Raw genomic sequence first — 17,361 nt, forward strand, 5'->3', positions numbered from 1 at the left:
CATGTTGTAAGGTGATCTATAAGCGTTGGCACTAAAGCTGTAAACCCCCTTGCCGCCACCCCGCCACCAGTCAGGAGCGAAGCATTACCAAGTGTGAAACGCTACCTTACCAGAAGAAGCGTCATCTCCTTTCCAACAAGAGAAAGCCTCGACTGAGACATCAGACAAGCCGCTGTGGATCATCTGTGGACAAAAGACTTGGTTGATTGCTCCCCCTCACACACCCACGAGGTGGCAGAGACCTGCACAAACACTTGCCCCCATCAGCTTGAGCTCTGGGCGAATGGAATAAAAAACCCTGTCAGGAAGAAACTGTTGTCCCCACCCGCGATGCTGCTTGGACTTCAGGGAGACGGCACGCCTTCTAAGCATAAGCAAGGGCTCCCGGCTCTTGGGCTAGGGTTAGCCCTAAAGGACGTACAGAGTTTGCGTGTTACAGCAGCGTCTACTACACCTGGGTGGCAAGATAGAGTCAGGGTGCCCAAGGGGGCTGTCTGTGACTAAATGGAAAGGCTGTTCTAGTGCCTGAGGAGATCACACTTGATACTTGGTGGGTGAGATCAAAGTGTGGAACACACAACCGTGAGGAACCCCTCTGCATGCCAGCCCCAGGTGCCGGGGGCTCCTGCTCCCTGGGGCTCTCGCTGCACTAGAAAGGTAAGTTTCTAGCTTGCCTGGTTCAGAAAACCGGAAGGGAAAGCTAGAGAACCCACATTACATTTTTGTTTTAAAAAATGAATCCTCATGATTTGTAAGCCACTGTCGTGATTTTGGGGATTTTCCAATAGTGAGGGTGGCAATAATGAGCAGTTAAGGATTATTATTTAGCATTTAGATTACAGTAGGTTCGAGGGAAGGGGAGAAATCAGGATTGGGGCCCCTGTGTGCCAGGTGCAGCACGACACCTAGGGCCTTGTCTCGATCTTACCAACCAAGATACAGAGAACGTAGGTCGGGTGGGGAGAAGTCTGTGTAAGTCATGCAGTTGTTGATATACACCTAATCTCAAATATTACCAATCCCCCACCCCAAGAAAAACAAAAACAAAAAAACAACCATCTCCCCAAGAGACCCAGAGTCTGGAAAGCATTTGTCCCTCATACCGTTGAAAAGGCTCACAGCAGAAAGAAGGAGTCCTGCTTCTTAAATAATTCTCTAGCAAGAGAAAGAAGAACCTCTCACATCTGCAGACTCACAAAACACTTCCAAGAAACCGTAACTGTATTGGTGTTTATCACAAAGAAAGAAAAACCGCTAAAGACACCAGATTTTGCTGCTATTGAAAAAAGATCTGCTTGAAAAAACCGTCACCACAGCTCAACTCTTTTCTGTTTTTCTCTGCCAGAAGTTTCTCCCCTAAAGGAGATACACCGTTCCTGGAAGCACTGCACTACCAGGTCCATACATGGGGCAGACAAAGCAAGCTTCTTCTCTAACCCTCCTCCTTTCAAACAACCAAGCTAATCTACAGTCCTCACATCAAGGACCTACCTATCAGAGATTAAACTGATAAGAACACATTTAAAAGCTTATTAGAAAATGTTTAAATAAAAATGAGCTGCAGAGAAGCAAGGCTGACACTCTGCCACGCACGCACGCACACCCCTGCGCCCACCCATTTCTACCTCACCAGGACGAGCTCCCAGACACGCAACAAACACCGTAACTAGGGAACTCTACGTGAGACTCACTTCCCCGAAATGACTCCAGTGGAAGAATTCAAAGCAAGAACCCTTAACGCACAATTCTGTTCAAAGACAGACAAGTCTTGCAGACGCCTTCCTCTCGCTGGTTTCCCCTCTATACTCCTAATTTCCATAAAGCCACCCACTGACCTGTGACTACCAATTTCTCACTGTTAACTCTTACAGCAAACCAGGGCAAAGAAAGCCTATGCAAGCGCTGTTCCGCAGCCCCGATGCTCTTTTCTGCTCCTTCCCACCGAACTATCTCAAACATACAGTCAATTGCATCAAAGCAATTCCTCGCTATTTGGGGCATTGGTGCCCCTTAGTCCCTCTGAGGTGATGGGCTGGTTCCTTCTGGCCTTAAACGCTAGGAATCTGACTCAAAGGGCCACAACCTTCCTCCTCTTCTGCTCCTATGAACTATCCCTCATCTGGGCAAAAGGTTTGAAAACACTGGTGTTTTCCCAACAGGAAAGGGATGGACAATTTCTCTTCTGTGGGGAGACGAGGGAAACTATGCAATCACCTTCTGGAAGGTATATTAAGGAGGGTGGCGTAAGAACCCTCACGGACTACATTAAGAGAGCAGCTCTTTAACTGACCTTCCAACAATGACAAACTAAAATCTGCAAGAGCAGCCTTTCCACTCAGGGGCCCAATAACAAGCTGTTGCCAATAACTAACGGCAGAGTTACAAATGACTCCAAACCATCCACTCTTAGGACAAACCAAACCTTAACACGAACAACAACGCATTTATTTGCTGCTCTTCAACCGTGATAACCAAAAACTTCCAAAACCGAAGAGCCAGCGGAATACCCATCACAAAAGAGTCCCCTGCTAGACAGGAAGCCATCTCACTAACACGATCAGCTGAAAATAAAATAATGGAACAGTAATTCCCAAACAGTCATTTTCACAGCTCTGAGTTGTTTATAGGAAAGCTCGAGCTACTGACACCAGTTCAGGTAGCCCCCTTCTGTTCTTTTTCACAACAGGGAACAGCCTCACCAAAGCAAAGCCTCCAAAAATTGGCTACAAACTCATAGATGTTCCTCTCCACGGAAATCTTTAGTAAAAGGCGAAAGATTTATACGAACTGAAGAGAAAGCAGAGTACATGGAAAACAGGGCAGAGGCGCTGCCAGGGCAACCGCGTATGCTACCACAAGTCAGGGTGAGTACTCTCACAGCCCGCTAAACTGCAGAGCTTTTAGAGGAAATGGAATTGAACCGATTGATAGCCCGAGTTGGATCATCAGAACCGGGAACACAGGGAGCAAAACCAGCCCCTTGACCAGGGACTCGCTTCGCTGCGCGCAATGCTCTGTGAGTATGCAAATAAGATGCTCCGGCCGTCTCCGGCGTTCAAAGGAGACTTTTCTCCGGGCTGCCTCTGCTCCTTCCCCAGCTGGGCGGAGATTGGGATGCGGCGAGGGTGGGGAAGCTGCTCTCCTGAGACAGTCCCGCTGATGCCCAGGCGCATGGAGGACGGAGCCCGGACGAGAGGCCAGAGGGCACTTGGCCCGCAGCTAAAATCCGGAGCAAAAGCACACGCTTTGCCAAGGAACAGGAGCCGGGATCTCGGACATGAGATTCTATCTGCCGGCCGGGGTGTGACCCCGCGTTGTACCTGCTGCTTGGTCTGCCTCTGCTGCAAAGTAGCTCGCCTCAGATCCTTGGGGTTTGCTGAGCTGCAGCTCACCTTGATGCACGGGAACAGCTTAAAAATCATGGACTCTCAGGGTTGGAAGGGACCTCAGGAGGTCATCTAGTCCAACCCAATCCCCAACTAAATCATCCCAGCCAGGGCTTTGTCAAGCCTGACCTTGAAAACCTCTAAGGAAGGAGATTCCACCACCTCCATTGGAATAGGGAACCCATTCCAATGCTTCACCACCCTCCTCGTGAAAAAGGCTTTTCCTAATATCCAACCTCCACCTTCCCCACCACAACTTGGGACCATTGCTCCTTGTTCTGTCATCTGGCACCACTGAGAACAGTCTAGATCCATCCTCTTTGGAACCCCCTTTCAGGTAGTTGGAAGTAGCGATCAATCCCCCCTCATTCTTCTCTTCTGCAGACTAAACAATCCCAGTTCCCTCAGCCTCTCCTCATAAGTCATGTCTTCCAGCCCCCGCCCACCCGCCCCCAATCATTTTTCTTGCCCTAGGCTGGACTCTTTTCAGTTTTTCCACGTCCTTCTTGTAGTGTGGGGCCCAAAACTGGACACGGTACTCCAGATGAGGCCTCACCAATGTCGAATAGAAGGGAACGATCACGTCTCTCGATCTGCTGGCAATGCCCCTACGTATACAGTCCAAAATGCCGTTAGCCTTCTTGGCAACAAGGGCATACCGTCGACTCATAGGCAGCTTCTCCTCCACTGTAACCCCTGGGTCCTTTTCTGCAGAACTGCTGCCTAGCCATTCGGTCCCTAGTCTGGAGCAGCACGTGGGATTCTTCCGTCCTAAGTGTAGGACTGGGCACTTGTCCTTGTTGAACCTCATCAGGTGTCTTTTGGCCCAATCCTCTAATTTGTCTAGGTCCCTCTGTATCCTACCCCTACCCTCCAGCGTATCGACCGCTCCTCCCAGTTTAGTGTCATCTGCAAACTTGCTGAGAGGGCAGTCCACGCCATCCTCCAGAACATTAATGAAGATATTGAACACAATCGGCCCCAGGACCGACCCCTGGGGCACGCCGCTTGATATCGGCTGCCAATTAGACGTGGAGCCATCGATCACTACCCGTTGAACCCGACGACCTAGCCAGCTTTCTCTCCACCTTATAGTCCATTCATCCAGCCCATACTTCTTGAACTTGCCGACAAGAATGCTGTGGGAGATGATTGTATCAAAAGCTTTGATAAAGTCAAGGAATAACACCTCCATTGCTTTCCCCTCATCCCCAGACCCACTTATCTCCTCACAGAAGGCAATTCGGTTAGTCAGGCGTGACTTGCCCTTGCTGAATCCATGCTGACTGCTGCTGATCACTTGCCTCTCCTCTGAGTGCTTCAGAATTGATTCCTCGAGGACCTGCTCCATGATTTTTCCAGGGACTGAGGTGAGGCTGATTGGCCTGTAGTTCCCCGCATCCTCCTTCTTTCTTCCCTTTTTTAACGATGGGCACTACATTAGCCTTTTTCCAGTCATCCGGGACCTCCCCCGATCACCATGAGTTTTCAAAGATAATAGCCAATGGCCCTGCAATTACACCCGCCAACTCTTTTAGCACCCTGGGATGCAGCGCATCCAGCCCCACGGATTCGTGCTCCCCCAGCTTTTCTAAATAGTCTCAAACCACTTCTTTCTCCACAGGGGGCTGGTCACCTCCTCTCCATGCTGTGCTGCCCAGTGCAGCAGTCTGGGAGCAGATTTTGTTCGTGAAGACGGGGGCGGGGCGGGGGAAAGCATTGAGTACCTTAGCTTTTTCCACATCCTCTGTCACTAGGTCGCCTCTCTCATTCAGTATGGGGCCCACAGTTTCCTTGACTTTCTTCTTGTTGCTAACATACCTGAAGAAACCCTTCTTCTTGTTACCCTTAACATCTCTTGCTAGCTGCAACTCCAAGCCTGAGTTGCCCTTCCTAATTTCGCTCCTGCCTTCCCGAGCAATAGTTTTATACCCTTCCCTGGCCATTTGTCTAATCTTCCACTCCTTCGGACGGCGCTGCCTGCCAGTGCACTCAGCCTCACTTGGCAGGTAACAAAAGGGATGGAGTGGCCTTCCAGTTTCTGGAGAGTGGCTGACAACACCCGACCTTCTGCACTGAGGAGAAACTGAAGTGAGACAAGGCAGGGGAGGTCGTTCTTGTATTGGACCAACTTCCGGTGGGGAGAGAGAGCAGCAAAATGCAAGCTGCACTCTTTCCCCAGCAGCAGCTGGTCAATGTGGTCTCTCTGATAGCCTGGATGCCTGGGACGAGACCCGGCTACAACTCCAGGGCGCAAGAGTCATGGCCCGAGCAGGCAGGGGGAGGGGGCCCGAGCGGAGGGGCGGAGTCGCGTGAGCGTGTATGCAGATCTGTGTGCGAGCAGAGCATTGTCGGAGCGGAGGCAGGCGGCCCGGCAGGGCCCGACTTTGGCCCCGGGAGCTCGGCGTGGAGAAGGGAGGGGCCTCGGGGACGCGGCGGGGCATCTGTCGGCAGTGGGGGCCGGTGTGGGCGAGGCCAGGGGGTTGGGGCGTGGCGGTCCGCCCCGTGTCTTAGAAGTCTGGGGAGAGCGAGGGCGGGCGGCAGCTGGGCAGTAGGACCTCATACTTACCTGGCAGGGGAAATACTGTGATCACGAAGGTGGTTTTCCCAGGGTGAGGCTCATCCATTGCACTGCGGGTGTGTTGACCCCTGCGATTTCCCCAAATGGGGGAAACTCGACTGCATAATTTATGGTAGTGGGGGACTGCGTTCGCGCTCTCCCCTGGCGATTGGTTGAAAAGAGAGGAAAACGAGATGCCTTGGGGAGTGCTGCTCAGTGGCCTGGGGATGCTTGGTCCAGCGTGCAGCTGTGTGGTTGGTTTTGACAAAAGCGGTTTTGCTCTCCTGTCTTTGTGACGGCTCTCTTCTGCAGGTCCTGTAGCTTTTGGCACCTTTGTTCTTGCCCCTGATGATGGGGCCAAGGGAGAAGAAGCAAAGCTCAACTCTGAAACTTTCCCTGTGGCTTGCAAAGCTCTGTGCTTTCTTGATTTTCCCTGGTCTTTTGCAGCTCATCTGCTCTCTAGTCTGCTTTTGCGGGGGGGCTTGGGCCAATGCCTTCTTTTGCTCTAAGGGGAGCTGCCCGCCCGCCTGCTCTGCTTCTTTCCCTGCTTGTAGCTTCTTGCCTGGCCCTCCTTCTTGGGCTCTTCCTCCTTTGACGGGAGGACGGCCTGTCCCAAAGGCCTGTCCCGCCCGGTCCCCTCATCCAACAGGCAGCCTCGCCCCCTGCCCTGGGGCCGCTTTGGCTTTTGCTGTCTGTTCCTGTCTCTTGGTGGCCTCCCTGTCTGTGCTACGGAGACCAGGCTGTCACAACCCTGTGCTGGAGGAGGTCTTTCCATCGCTTTAGGCCCATCGCCTCCCCGAAAGCCCTTAGCTACGCTGGGGGTTAGGGCGGCGTGCGTCGCCCAGGAGCAGGTTTCCCTTTTGCGCACCCCTGACAGACGGAGCTGTTCTGACTTAACTCTTCGGGACGCTCCAACCCTCGGGCCTGGTCTGCACGGGGAACGTAAATCGACGCGGCTACGTCAGTCCGCGCCTTGGTCGGAAGAATTCTTCCGTCGACCTAGCTCCCGTCTTTCGGGGAGGTGGATGGCCTGCACCAACGAGGAAAGCCCTCTCCAGGACCCTTCTCCGGGAACAGTGCCCTTCCATTTGGGGAGATTATGCTGCTTCAAAAGAGAGAAATGGTTTAACTGGGTTTCTCTGTGAGAAGGTTGACTTTGTCTTGCTTCCCTCGTGGCTCCTTACAGCAGTTGTGTTGTGAAATCTTTAGGGTTTGACTTCATTTATGATGAAATCTTGCTGTAACTTTCTTCTAATTTTGAATGAGTAACTAGACCTGAGCTTTTTGGTGTGTTATCGGAGGATTGTTTAAAACCCTGGGATTCCACTTTCTGCTGCCTTTCCATTACATTTCCTCTGAAAGCCCACTCAAAGCCTCCACTTCCCACATAACTCTCTCAAACATGCAGTCATCAGGCATACAGAAGAGGCTTCCGGTTTCACTCCGTACCAGTCCAGTTCCTTGCTGTTTCCTGTCTAACCACTGCACGCATATGGTATCCCCTCCCTACCCGGAGCTGCTTCCCGGCTTTTGCGATCAGGACAGGAAAACGAGAATGGAGAGGTAAGCTGTGCAGGGAACTCTTCCTCAGCTTGCCCTCCACTCCCCAAGGGCCTTTCGGGGTCTTCTACGGACTTCAGGTTTCATTTGATTTCCAAGGTTTGTGGTCTCATTAATTAGCCCTCTCTCCTAATGCACGTCTGGCTCTGTTGATCTGTTTCCTTATTTCCTCGTGCGGGTATTGTAGTTTTGAGAATGCTTGGTGGAGATTTTGTAGGTGTTGGTCTCTGTCTGAGGGGTCAGAGCAGATGCGGTTGTACCTCAGTGCTTGGCTGTAGACAATGGATCGTGTGATGTGCCCGGGATGGAAGCTGGAGGCATGAAGGTAGGCATAGCGGTCGGTGGGTTTTCGATATAGGGTGGTGTTAATGTGACCATACAACTGAGCGCTAGGGGTTACGTTCAGAGGAGCATCCAGAATCTGACTGTGCCCTGGCATGTTCAACGCTGCCGAAAAGAAGGAGCTCGTCAGGTCCCTCTGCTAGCACCCAAATCTGGTGTCTAGTCAGTCTGCTGGTGTGATGCAGTAGGGACTGTCTGTGTGGGGAGTGGGAGAGCAAGGGAGGACTTTAGGGGATGGACAATGCCAGGGCCTGTAACCTGAGCTAGGTAAGGGAGGGGAAAGGTCAACCCCTTTGCCCGGGAAGGGGACAAAGGAAGGGGGTGGCAGGAGGGAAGCAGTTTGAGTTTGGGCTTGGGGCTGTGTGGGCGGAATTCAGGGTATCCTAGCTAGGATCCAAGCACCCTGAAAGCCCAGACGGACTCGATGGAGGGGTCCTGACTGTGTCTGCAAGCCCTGCTGTAACCTGTGTTCCTGTTGTCCAATAAACCTTCTGTTTTACTGGCTGGCTAAGAGTCACTGTGGGTCCCAGGAAGAGGGGTGCAGGGCCGGACTCCCCCACACTCCGTGACAGCTGGGAAATAAGGAAAAGGAAATGAATAAAGAAGTCAGGCAGTAACAAGGAAATGAAGAGGTTTGTCGAACGGGTTCTGTCTGATTTACCATCTTCCCAGCTCCCCGTCCAAGTTAAAGACCTAGCCCAGTATCCTGTCTTCTGACCGCGGCCAATGCCAGGCACCCCAGAGGGAATGACCAGAACGGGGAATCATCAAGTGCTCCATCCCCTGGCGCCCATACCCAGCTTCTGGCAAACAGGGGTTAGCTAGAAATACCGCTGGCGAAGCGTCATAGATGGAACTATCCTCCAGAAAGGTATCTAGTGCTTTTTGGAACCCTGTTATAGTCTTGGCATTCGCGACATCCTCTGGCAAAGAGTTCCACAGGTTGACTGTGTGGTGCGTGAAGAAATACTTCCTTCTGTTTGTTTTAAAGCTGCGGCCTATTAATTTTATTTGGTGACACCCCCCACCCCCAGTTCGTGCCTTATGAGAAGGAGTAAATAACTCTTCCTGATTTACTTTCTCCACACCGGTCACGGTTTTATAGACCTCCGTCGTATCCCCCTATAGTCGTCTCTTTTCCAAGATGAAAAGTCCCAATCTTATTAATCCCTTCTTAGACGGAAGCTGGTCCATATTCCCTCATCATTTTTGTTGTCCTTTTCGGAATCTTTCCCATTCCAATATATCTTTTTTGAGATTGGGGCGACCGCATCAGCGCACAGTATTCAAGGTGTGGGAGTAGCATGGATTGATATTGAGGCGATATGACAGTTTCTGTCTTCTTACCTATCCCTTTCTTAATGATTCCCGAGACTCCGCTGCACACTGAGTGGATGTTTTCAGAGACCTATCCACAATGCCTCCCAGATCTCTTTCTCGCGTGGTAACAGCTAATTTAGACCCCGTCGTTTTATAGGGAGAGTTGGGATTCTGTTTTCCAGTGTGCATGACTTTGCACTTAAGAGCACCGCCCTTCATCTGCCATTCTCTTGTCCCGTCACCCAGTTTTGTGAGATCTCTTTGTGGCTCTCTGCAGTCTGCTTGGGACTTAACTATCCTGAGCAATTTTGTATCATCCGCAAATTTTGCCACCTCACTGTTTACCCCTTTCCCCAGATCATTTATGAGTAAGTTGAACAGTACTGCTCCCAGTACAGACACCTGGGGATAAGAGAGGGAAGATCCTCTTCTGACACTGGCAGACCAGGGGCCAGCTCATGCCAAGGCCCCTAGGCCTTACTGAAAAGTGACAAACGCATGGCTGGTAACTAGTCTTGCTCAGCTGTTTGTTAGTGCTGTTAAAAGAGGCATTAGCTTTATAGAAGTATGTTTAGAGTTTATGACAAGCTCGTGAGTTGCTGCATGCATTCTTCTCACCTATAATAGCCATAGCCCATGTTGTAAGGTGATCTATAAGCGTTGGCACTAAAGCTGTAAACCCCCTTGCCGCCACCCCGCCACCAGTCAGGAGCGAAGCATTACCAAGTGTGAAACGCTACCTTACCAGAAGAAGCGTCATCTCCTTTCCAACAAGAGAAAGCCTCGACTGAGACATCAGACAAGCCGCTGTGGATCATCTGTGGACAAAAGACTTGGTTGATTGCTCCCCCTCACACACCCACGAGGTGGCAGAGACCTGCACAAACACTTGCCCCCATCAGCTTGAGCTCTGGGCGAATGGAATAAAAAACCCTGTCAGGAAGAAACTGTTGTCCCCACCCGCGATGCTGCTTGGACTTCAGGGAGACGGCACGCCTTCTAAGCATAAGCAAGGGCTCCCGGCTCTTGGGCTAGGGTTAGCCCTAAAGGACGTACAGAGTTTGCGTGTTACAGCAGCGTCTACTACACCTGGGTGGCAAGATAGAGTCAGGGTGCCCAAGGGGGCTGTCTGTGACTAAATGGAAAGGCTGTTCTAGTGCCTGAGGAGATCACACTTGATACTTGGTGGGTGAGATCAAAGTGTGGAACACACAACCGTGAGGAACCCCTCTGCATGCCAGCCCCAGGTGCCGGGGGCTCCTGCTCCCTGGGGCTCTCGCTGCACTAGAAAGGTAAGTTTCTAGCTTGCCTGGTTCAGAAAACCGGAAGGGAAAGCTAGAGAACCCACATTACATTTTTGTTTTAAAAAATGAATCCTCATGATTTGTAAGCCACTGTCGTGATTTTGGGGATTTTCCAATAGTGAGGGTGGCAATAATGAGCAGTTAAGGATTATTATTTAGCATTTAGATTACAGTAGGTTCGAGGGAAGGGGAGAAATCAGGATTGGGGCCCCTGTGTGCCAGGTGCAGCACGACACCTAGGGCCTTGTCTCGATCTTACCAACCAAGATACAGAGAACGTAGGTCGGGTGGGGAGAAGTCTGTGTAAGTCATGCAGTTGTTGATATACACCTAATCTCAAATATTACCAATCCCCCACCCCAAGAAAAACAAAAACAAAAAAACAACCATCTCCCCAAGAGACCCAGAGTCTGGAAAGCATTTGTCCCTCATACCGTTGAAAAGGCTCACAGCAGAAAGAAGGAGTCCTGCTTCTTAAATAATTCTCTAGCAAGAGAAAGAAGAACCTCTCACATCTGCAGACTCACAAAACACTTCCAAGAAACCGTAACTGTATTGGTGTTTATCACAAAGAAAGAAAAACCGCTAAAGACACCAGATTTTGCTGCTATTGAAAAAAGATCTGCTTGAAAAAACCGTCACCACAGCTCAACTCTTTTCTGTTTTTCTCTGCCAGAAGTTTCTCCCCTAAAGGAGATACACCGTTCCTGGAAGCACTGCACTACCAGGTCCATACATGGGGCAGACAAAGCAAGCTTCTTCTCTAACCCTCCTCCTTTCAAACAACCAAGCTAATCTACAGTCCTCACATCAAGGACCTACCTATCAGAGATTAAACTGATAAGAACACATTTAAAAGTTTATTAGAAAATGTTTAAATAAAAATGAGCTGCAGAGAAGCAAGGCTGACACTCTGCCACGCACGCACGCACACCCCTGCGCCCACCCATTTCTACCTCACCAGGACGAGCTCCCAGACACGCAACAAACACCGTAACTAGGGAACTCTACGTGAGACTCACTTCCCCGAAATGACTCCAGTGGAAGAATTCAAAGCAAGAACCCTTAACGCACAATTCTGTTCAAAGACAGACAAGTCTTGCAGACGCCTTCCTCTCGCTGGTTTCCCCTCTATACTCCTAATTTCCATAAAGCCACCCACTGACCTGTGACTACCAATTTCTCACTGTTAACTCTTACAGCAAACCAGGGCAAAGAAAGCCTATGCAAGCGCTGTTCCGCAGCCCCGATGCTCTTTTCTGCTCCTTCCCACCGAACTATCTCAAACATACAGTCAATTGCATCAAAGCAATTCCTCGCTATTTGGGGCATTGGTGCCCCTTAGTCCCTCTGAGGTGATGGGCTGGTTCCTTCTGGCCTTAAACGCTAGGAATCTGACTCAAAGGGCCACAACCTTCCTCCTCTTCTGCTCCTATGAACTATCCCTCATCTGGGCAAAAGGTTTGAAAACACTGGTGTTTTCCCAACAGGAAAGGGATGGACAATTTCTCTTCTGTGGGGAGACGAGGGAAACTATGCAATCACCTTCTGGAAGGTATATTAAGGAGGGTGGCGTAAGAACCCTCACGGACTACATTAAGAGAGCAGCTCTTTAACTGACCTTCCAACAATGACAAACTAAAATCTGCAAGAGCAGCCTTTCCACTCAGGGGCCCAATAACAAGCTGTTGCCAATAACTAACGGCAGAGTTACAAATGACTCCAAACCATCCACTCTTAGGACAAACCAAACCTTAACACGAACAACAACGCATTTATTTGCTGCTCTTCAACCGTGATAACCAAAAACTTCCAAAACCGAAGAGCCAGCGGAATACCCATCACAAAAGAGTCCCCTGCTAGACAGGAAGCCATCTCACTAACACGATCAGCTGAAAATAAAATAATGGAACAGTAATTCCCAAACAGTCATTTTCACAGCTCTGAGTTGTTTATAGGAAAGCTCGAGCTACTGACACCAGTTCAGGTAGCCCCCTTCTGTTCTTTTTCACAACAGGGAACAGCCTCACCAAAGCAAAGCCTCCAAAAATTGGCTACAAACTCATAGATGTTCCTCTCCACGGAAATCTTTAGTAAAAGGCGAAAGATTTATACGAACTGAAGAGAAAGCAGAGTACATGGAAAACAGGGCAGAGGCGCTGCCAGGGCAACCGCGTATGCTACCACAAGTCAGGGTGAGTACTCTCACAGCCCGCTAAACTGCAGAGCTTTTAGAGGAAATGGAATTGAACCGATTGATAGCCCGAGTTGGATCATCAGAACCGGGAACACAGGGAGCAAAACCAGCCCCTTGACCAGGGACTCGCTTCGCTGCGCGCAATGCTCTGTGAGTATGCAAATAAGATGCTCCGGCCGTCTCCGGCGTTCAAAGGAGACTTTTCTCCGGGCTGCCTCTGCTCCTTCCCCAGCTGGGCGGAGATTGGGATGCGGCGAGGGTGGGGAAGCTGCTCTCCTGAGACAGTCCCGCTGATGCCCAGGCGCATGGAGGACGGAGCCCGGACGAGAGGCCAGAGGGCACTTGGCCCGCAGCTAAAATCCGGAGCAAAAGCACACGCTTTGCCAAGGAACAGGAGCCGGGATCTCGGACATGAGATTCTATCTGCCGGCCGGGGTGTGACCCCGCGTTGTACCTGCTGCTTGGTCTGCCTCTGCTGCAAAGTAGCTCGCCTCAGATCCTTGGGGTTTGCTGAGCTGCAGCTCACCTTGATGCACGGGAACAGCTTAAAAATCATGGACTCTCAGGGTTGGAAGGGACCTCAGGAGGTCATCTAGTCCAACCCAATCCCCAACTAAATCATCCCAGCCAGGGCTTTGTCAAGCCTGACCTTGAAAACCTCTAAGGAAGGAGATTCCACCACCTCCATTGGAATAGGGAACCCATTCCAATGCTTCACCACCCTCCTCGTGAAAAAGGCTTTTCCTAATATCCAACCTCCACCTTCCCCACCACAACTTGGGACCATTGCTCCTTGTTCTGTCATCTGGCACCACTGAGAACAGTCTAGATCCATCCTCTTTGGAACCCCCTTTCAGGTAGTTGGAAGTAGCGATCAATCCCCCCTCATTCTTCTCTTCTGCAGACTAAACAATCCCAGTTCCCTCAGCCTCTCCTCATAAGTCATGTCTTCCAGCCCCCGCCCACCCGCCCCCAATCATTTTTCTTGCCCTAGGCTGGACTCTTTTCAGTTTTTCCACGTCCTTCTTGTAGTGTGGGGCCCAAAACTGGACACGGTACTCCAGATGAGGCCTCACCAATGTCGAATAGAAGGGAACGATCACGTCTCTCGATCTGCTGGCAATGCCCCTACGTATACAGTCCAAAATGCCGTTAGCCTTCTTGGCAACAAGGGCATACCGTCGACTCATAGGCAGCTTCTCCTCCACTGTAACCCCTGGGTCCTTTTCTGCAGAACTGCTGCCTAGCCATTCGGTCCCTAGTCTGGAGCAGCACGTGGGATTCTTCCGTCCTAAGTGTAGGACTGGGCACTTGTCCTTGTTGAACCTCATCAGGTGTCTTTTGGCCCAATCCTCTAATTTGTCTAGGTCCCTCTGTATCCTACCCCTACCCTCCAGCGTATCGACCGCTTCCTCCCAGTTTAGTGTCATCTGCAAACTTGCTGAGAGGGCAGTCCACGCCATCCTCCAGAACATTAATGAAGATATTGAACACAATCGGCCCCAGGACCGACCCCTGGGGCACGCCGCTTGATATCGGCTGCCAATTAGACGTGGAGCCATCGATCACTACCCGTTGAACCCGACGACCTAGCCAGCTTTCTCTCCACCTTATAGTCCATTCATCCAGCCCATACTTCTTGAACTTGCCGACAAGAATGCTGTGGGAGATGATTGTATCAAAAGCTTTGATAAAGTCAAGGAATAACACCTCCATTGCTTTCCCCTCATCCCCAGACCCACTTATCTCCTCACAGAAGGCAATTCGGTTAGTCAGGCGTGACTTGCCCTTGCTGAATCCATGCTGACTGCTGCTGATCACTTGCCTCTCCTCTGAGTGCTTCAGAATTGATTCCTCGAGGACCTGCTCCATGATTTTTCCAGGGACTGAGGTGAGGCTGATTGGCCTGTAGTTCCCCGCATCCTCCTTCTTTCTTCCCTTTTTTAACGATGGGCACTACATTAGCCTTTTTCCAGTCATCCGGGACCTCCCCCGATCACCATGAGTTTTCAAAGATAATAGCCAATGGCCCTGCAATTACACCCGCCAACTCTTTTAGCACCCTGGGATGCAGCGCATCCAGCCCCACGGATTCGTGCTCCCCCAGCTTTTCTAAATAGTCTCAAACCACTTCTTTCTCCACAGGGGGCTGGTCACCTCCTCTCCATGCTGTGCTGCCCAGTGCAGCAGTCTGGGAGCAGATTTTGTTCGTGAAGACGGGGGCGGGGCGGGGGAAAGCATTGAGTACCTTAGCTTTTTCCACATCCTCTGTCACTAGGTCGCCTCTCTCATTCAGTATGGGGCCCACAGTTTCCTTGACTTTCTTCTTGTTGCTAACATACCTGAAGAAACCCTTCTTCTTGTTACCCTTAACATCTCTTGCTAGCTGCAACTCCAAGCCTGAGTTGCCCTTCCTAATTTCGCTCCTGCCTTCCCGAGCAATAGTTTTATACCCTTCCCTGGCCATTTGTCTAATCTTCCACTCCTTCGGACGGCGCTGCCTGCCAGTGCACTCAGCCTCACTTGGCAGGTAACAAAAGGGATGGAGTGGCCTTCCAGTTTCTGGAGAGTGGCTGACAACACCCGACCTTCTGCACTGAGGAGAAACTGAAGTGAGACAAGGCAGGGGAGGTCGTTCTTGTATTGGACCAACTTCCGGTGGGGAGAGAGAGCAGCAAAATGCAAGCTGCACTCTTTCCCCAGCAGCAGCTGGTCAATGTGGTCTCTCTGATAGCCTGGATGCCTGGGACGAGACCCGGCTACAACTCCAGGGCGCAAGAGTCATGGCCCGAGCAGGCAGGGGGAGGGGGCCCGAGCGGAGGGGCGGAGTCGCGTGAGCGTGTATGCAGATCTGTGTGCGAGCAGAGCATTGTCGGAGCGGAGGCAGGCGGCCCGGCAGGGCCCGACTTTGGCCCCGGGAGCTCGGCGTGGAGAAGGGAGGGGCCTCGGGGACGCGGCGGGGCATCTGTCGGCAGTGGGGGCCGGTGTGGGCGAGGCCAGGGGGTTGGGGCGTGGCGGTCCGCCCCGTGTCTTAGAAGTCTGGGGAGAGCGAGGGCGGGCGGCAGCTGGGCAGTAGGACCTCATACTTACCTGGCAGGGGAAATACTGTGATCACGAAGGTGGTTTTCCCAGGGTGAGGCTCATCCATTGCACTGCGGGTGTGTTGACCCCTGCGATTTCCCCAAATGGGGGAAACTCGACTGCATAATTTGTGGTAGTGGGGGACTGCGTTCGCGCTCTCCCCTGGCGATTGGTTGAAAAGACAGGAAAACGAGATGCCTTGGGGAGTGCTGCTCAGTGGCCTGGGGATGCTTGATCCAGCGTGCAGCTGTGTGGTTGGTTTTGACAAAAGCGGTTTTGCTCTCCTGTCTTTGTGACGGCTCTCTTCTGCAGGTCCTGTAGCTTTTGGCACCTTTGTTCTTGTCCCTGATGATGGGGCCAAGGGAGAAGAAGCAAAGCTCAACTCTGAAACTTTCCCTGTGGCTTGCAAAGCTCTGTGCTTTCTTGACTTTCCCTGGTCTTTTGCAGCTCATCTGCTCTCTAGTCTGCTTTTGCGGGGGGGCTTGGGCCAATGCCTTCTTTTGCTCTAAGGGGAGCTGCCCGCCCGCCTGCTCTGCTTCTTTCCCTGCTTGTAGCTTCTTGCCTGGCCCTCCTTCTTGGGCTCTTCCTCCTTTGACGGGAGGACGGCCTGTCCCAAAGGCCTGTCCCGCCCGGTCCCCTCATCCAACAGGCAGCCTCGCCCCCTGCCCTGGGGCCGCTTTGGCTTTTGCTGTCTGTTCCTGTCTCTTGGTGGCCTCCCTGTCTGTGCTACGGAGACCAGGCTGTCACAACCCTGTGCTGGAGGAGGTCTTTCCATCGCTTTAGGCCCATCGCCTCCCCGAAAGCCCTTAGCTACGCTGGGGGTTAGGGCGGCGTGCGTCGCCCAGGAGCAGGTTTCCCTTTTGCGCACCCCTGACAGACGGAGCTGTTCTGACTTAACTCTTCGGGACGCTCCAACCCTCGGGCCTGGTCTGCACGGGGAACGTAAATCGACGCGGCTACGTCAGTCCGCGCCTTGGTCGGAAGAATTCTTCCGTCGACCTAGCTCCCGTCTTTCGGGGAGGTGGACGGCCTGCACAACGAGGAAAGCCCTCTCCAGGACCCTTCTCCGGGAACAGTGCCCTTCCATTTGGGGAGATTATGCTGCTTCAAAAGAGAGAAATGGTTTAACTGGGTTTCTCTGTGAGAAGGTTGACTTTGTCTTGCTTCCCTCGTGGCTCCTTACAGCAGTTGTGTTGTGAAATCTTTAGGGTTTGACGTCATTTATGATGAAATCTTGCTGTAACTTTCTTCTAATTTTGAATGAGTAACTAGACCTGAGCTTTTTGGTGTGTTATCGGAGGATTGTTTAAAACCCTGGGATTCCACTTTCTGCTGCCTTTCCATTACATTTCCTCTGAAAGCCCACTCAAAGCCTCCACTTCCCACATAACTCTCTCAAACATGCAGTCATCAGGCATACAGAAGAGGCTTCCGGTTTCACTCCGTACCAGTCCAGTTCCTTGCTGTTTCCTGTCTAACCACTGCACGCATATGGTATCCCCTCCCTACCCGGAGCTGCTTACCCGGCTTTTGCGATCAGGACAGGAAAACGAGAATGGAGAGGTAAGCTGTGCAGGGAACTCTTCCTCAGCTTGCCCTCCACTCCCCAAG

At 51.7% G+C, this 17,361-nt stretch overlaps 6 non-coding genes across 6 annotated transcripts; 2 read left to right on the forward strand and 4 right to left on the reverse strand.

The window, feature by feature from the left end:
- Positions 1 to 1,360: 1,360 nt before the first annotated feature.
- Positions 1,361 to 1,555, reverse strand: LOC127042245 (U2 spliceosomal RNA). The gene has a single exon (XR_007771896.1). It is a non-coding gene; the product is annotated as a U2 spliceosomal RNA (small nuclear RNA).
- Positions 1,556 to 2,691: 1,136 nt separating this feature from the next.
- Positions 2,692 to 2,807, reverse strand: LOC127042255 (U5 spliceosomal RNA). The gene has a single exon (XR_007771905.1). It is a non-coding gene; the product is annotated as a U5 spliceosomal RNA (small nuclear RNA).
- Positions 2,808 to 5,947: 3,140 nt separating this feature from the next.
- LOC127042262 (U1 spliceosomal RNA) lies at positions 5,948 to 6,111 on the forward strand. The gene has a single exon (XR_007771912.1). It is a non-coding gene; the product is annotated as a U1 spliceosomal RNA (small nuclear RNA).
- A 5,052-nt stretch (positions 6,112 to 11,163) lies between these two features.
- Positions 11,164 to 11,358, reverse strand: LOC127042243 (U2 spliceosomal RNA). Its single transcript, XR_007771894.1, has one exon. It is a non-coding gene; the product is annotated as a U2 spliceosomal RNA (small nuclear RNA).
- A 1,136-nt stretch (positions 11,359 to 12,494) lies between these two features.
- Positions 12,495 to 12,610, reverse strand: LOC127042256 (U5 spliceosomal RNA). The gene has a single exon (XR_007771906.1). It is a non-coding gene; the product is annotated as a U5 spliceosomal RNA (small nuclear RNA).
- Positions 12,611 to 15,751: 3,141 nt separating this feature from the next.
- LOC127042261 (U1 spliceosomal RNA) lies at positions 15,752 to 15,915 on the forward strand. Its single transcript, XR_007771911.1, has one exon. It is a non-coding gene; the product is annotated as a U1 spliceosomal RNA (small nuclear RNA).
- The last annotated feature ends 1,446 nt before the right edge of the window (positions 15,916 to 17,361 follow it).

The sequence above is a fragment of the Gopherus flavomarginatus genome, unplaced genomic scaffold (genome assembly GCF_025201925.1).
Source record: "Gopherus flavomarginatus isolate rGopFla2 unplaced genomic scaffold, rGopFla2.mat.asm mat_scaffold_34_arrow_ctg1, whole genome shotgun sequence".
Lineage (NCBI taxonomy): Eukaryota > Metazoa > Chordata > Testudines > Testudinidae > Gopherus > Gopherus flavomarginatus.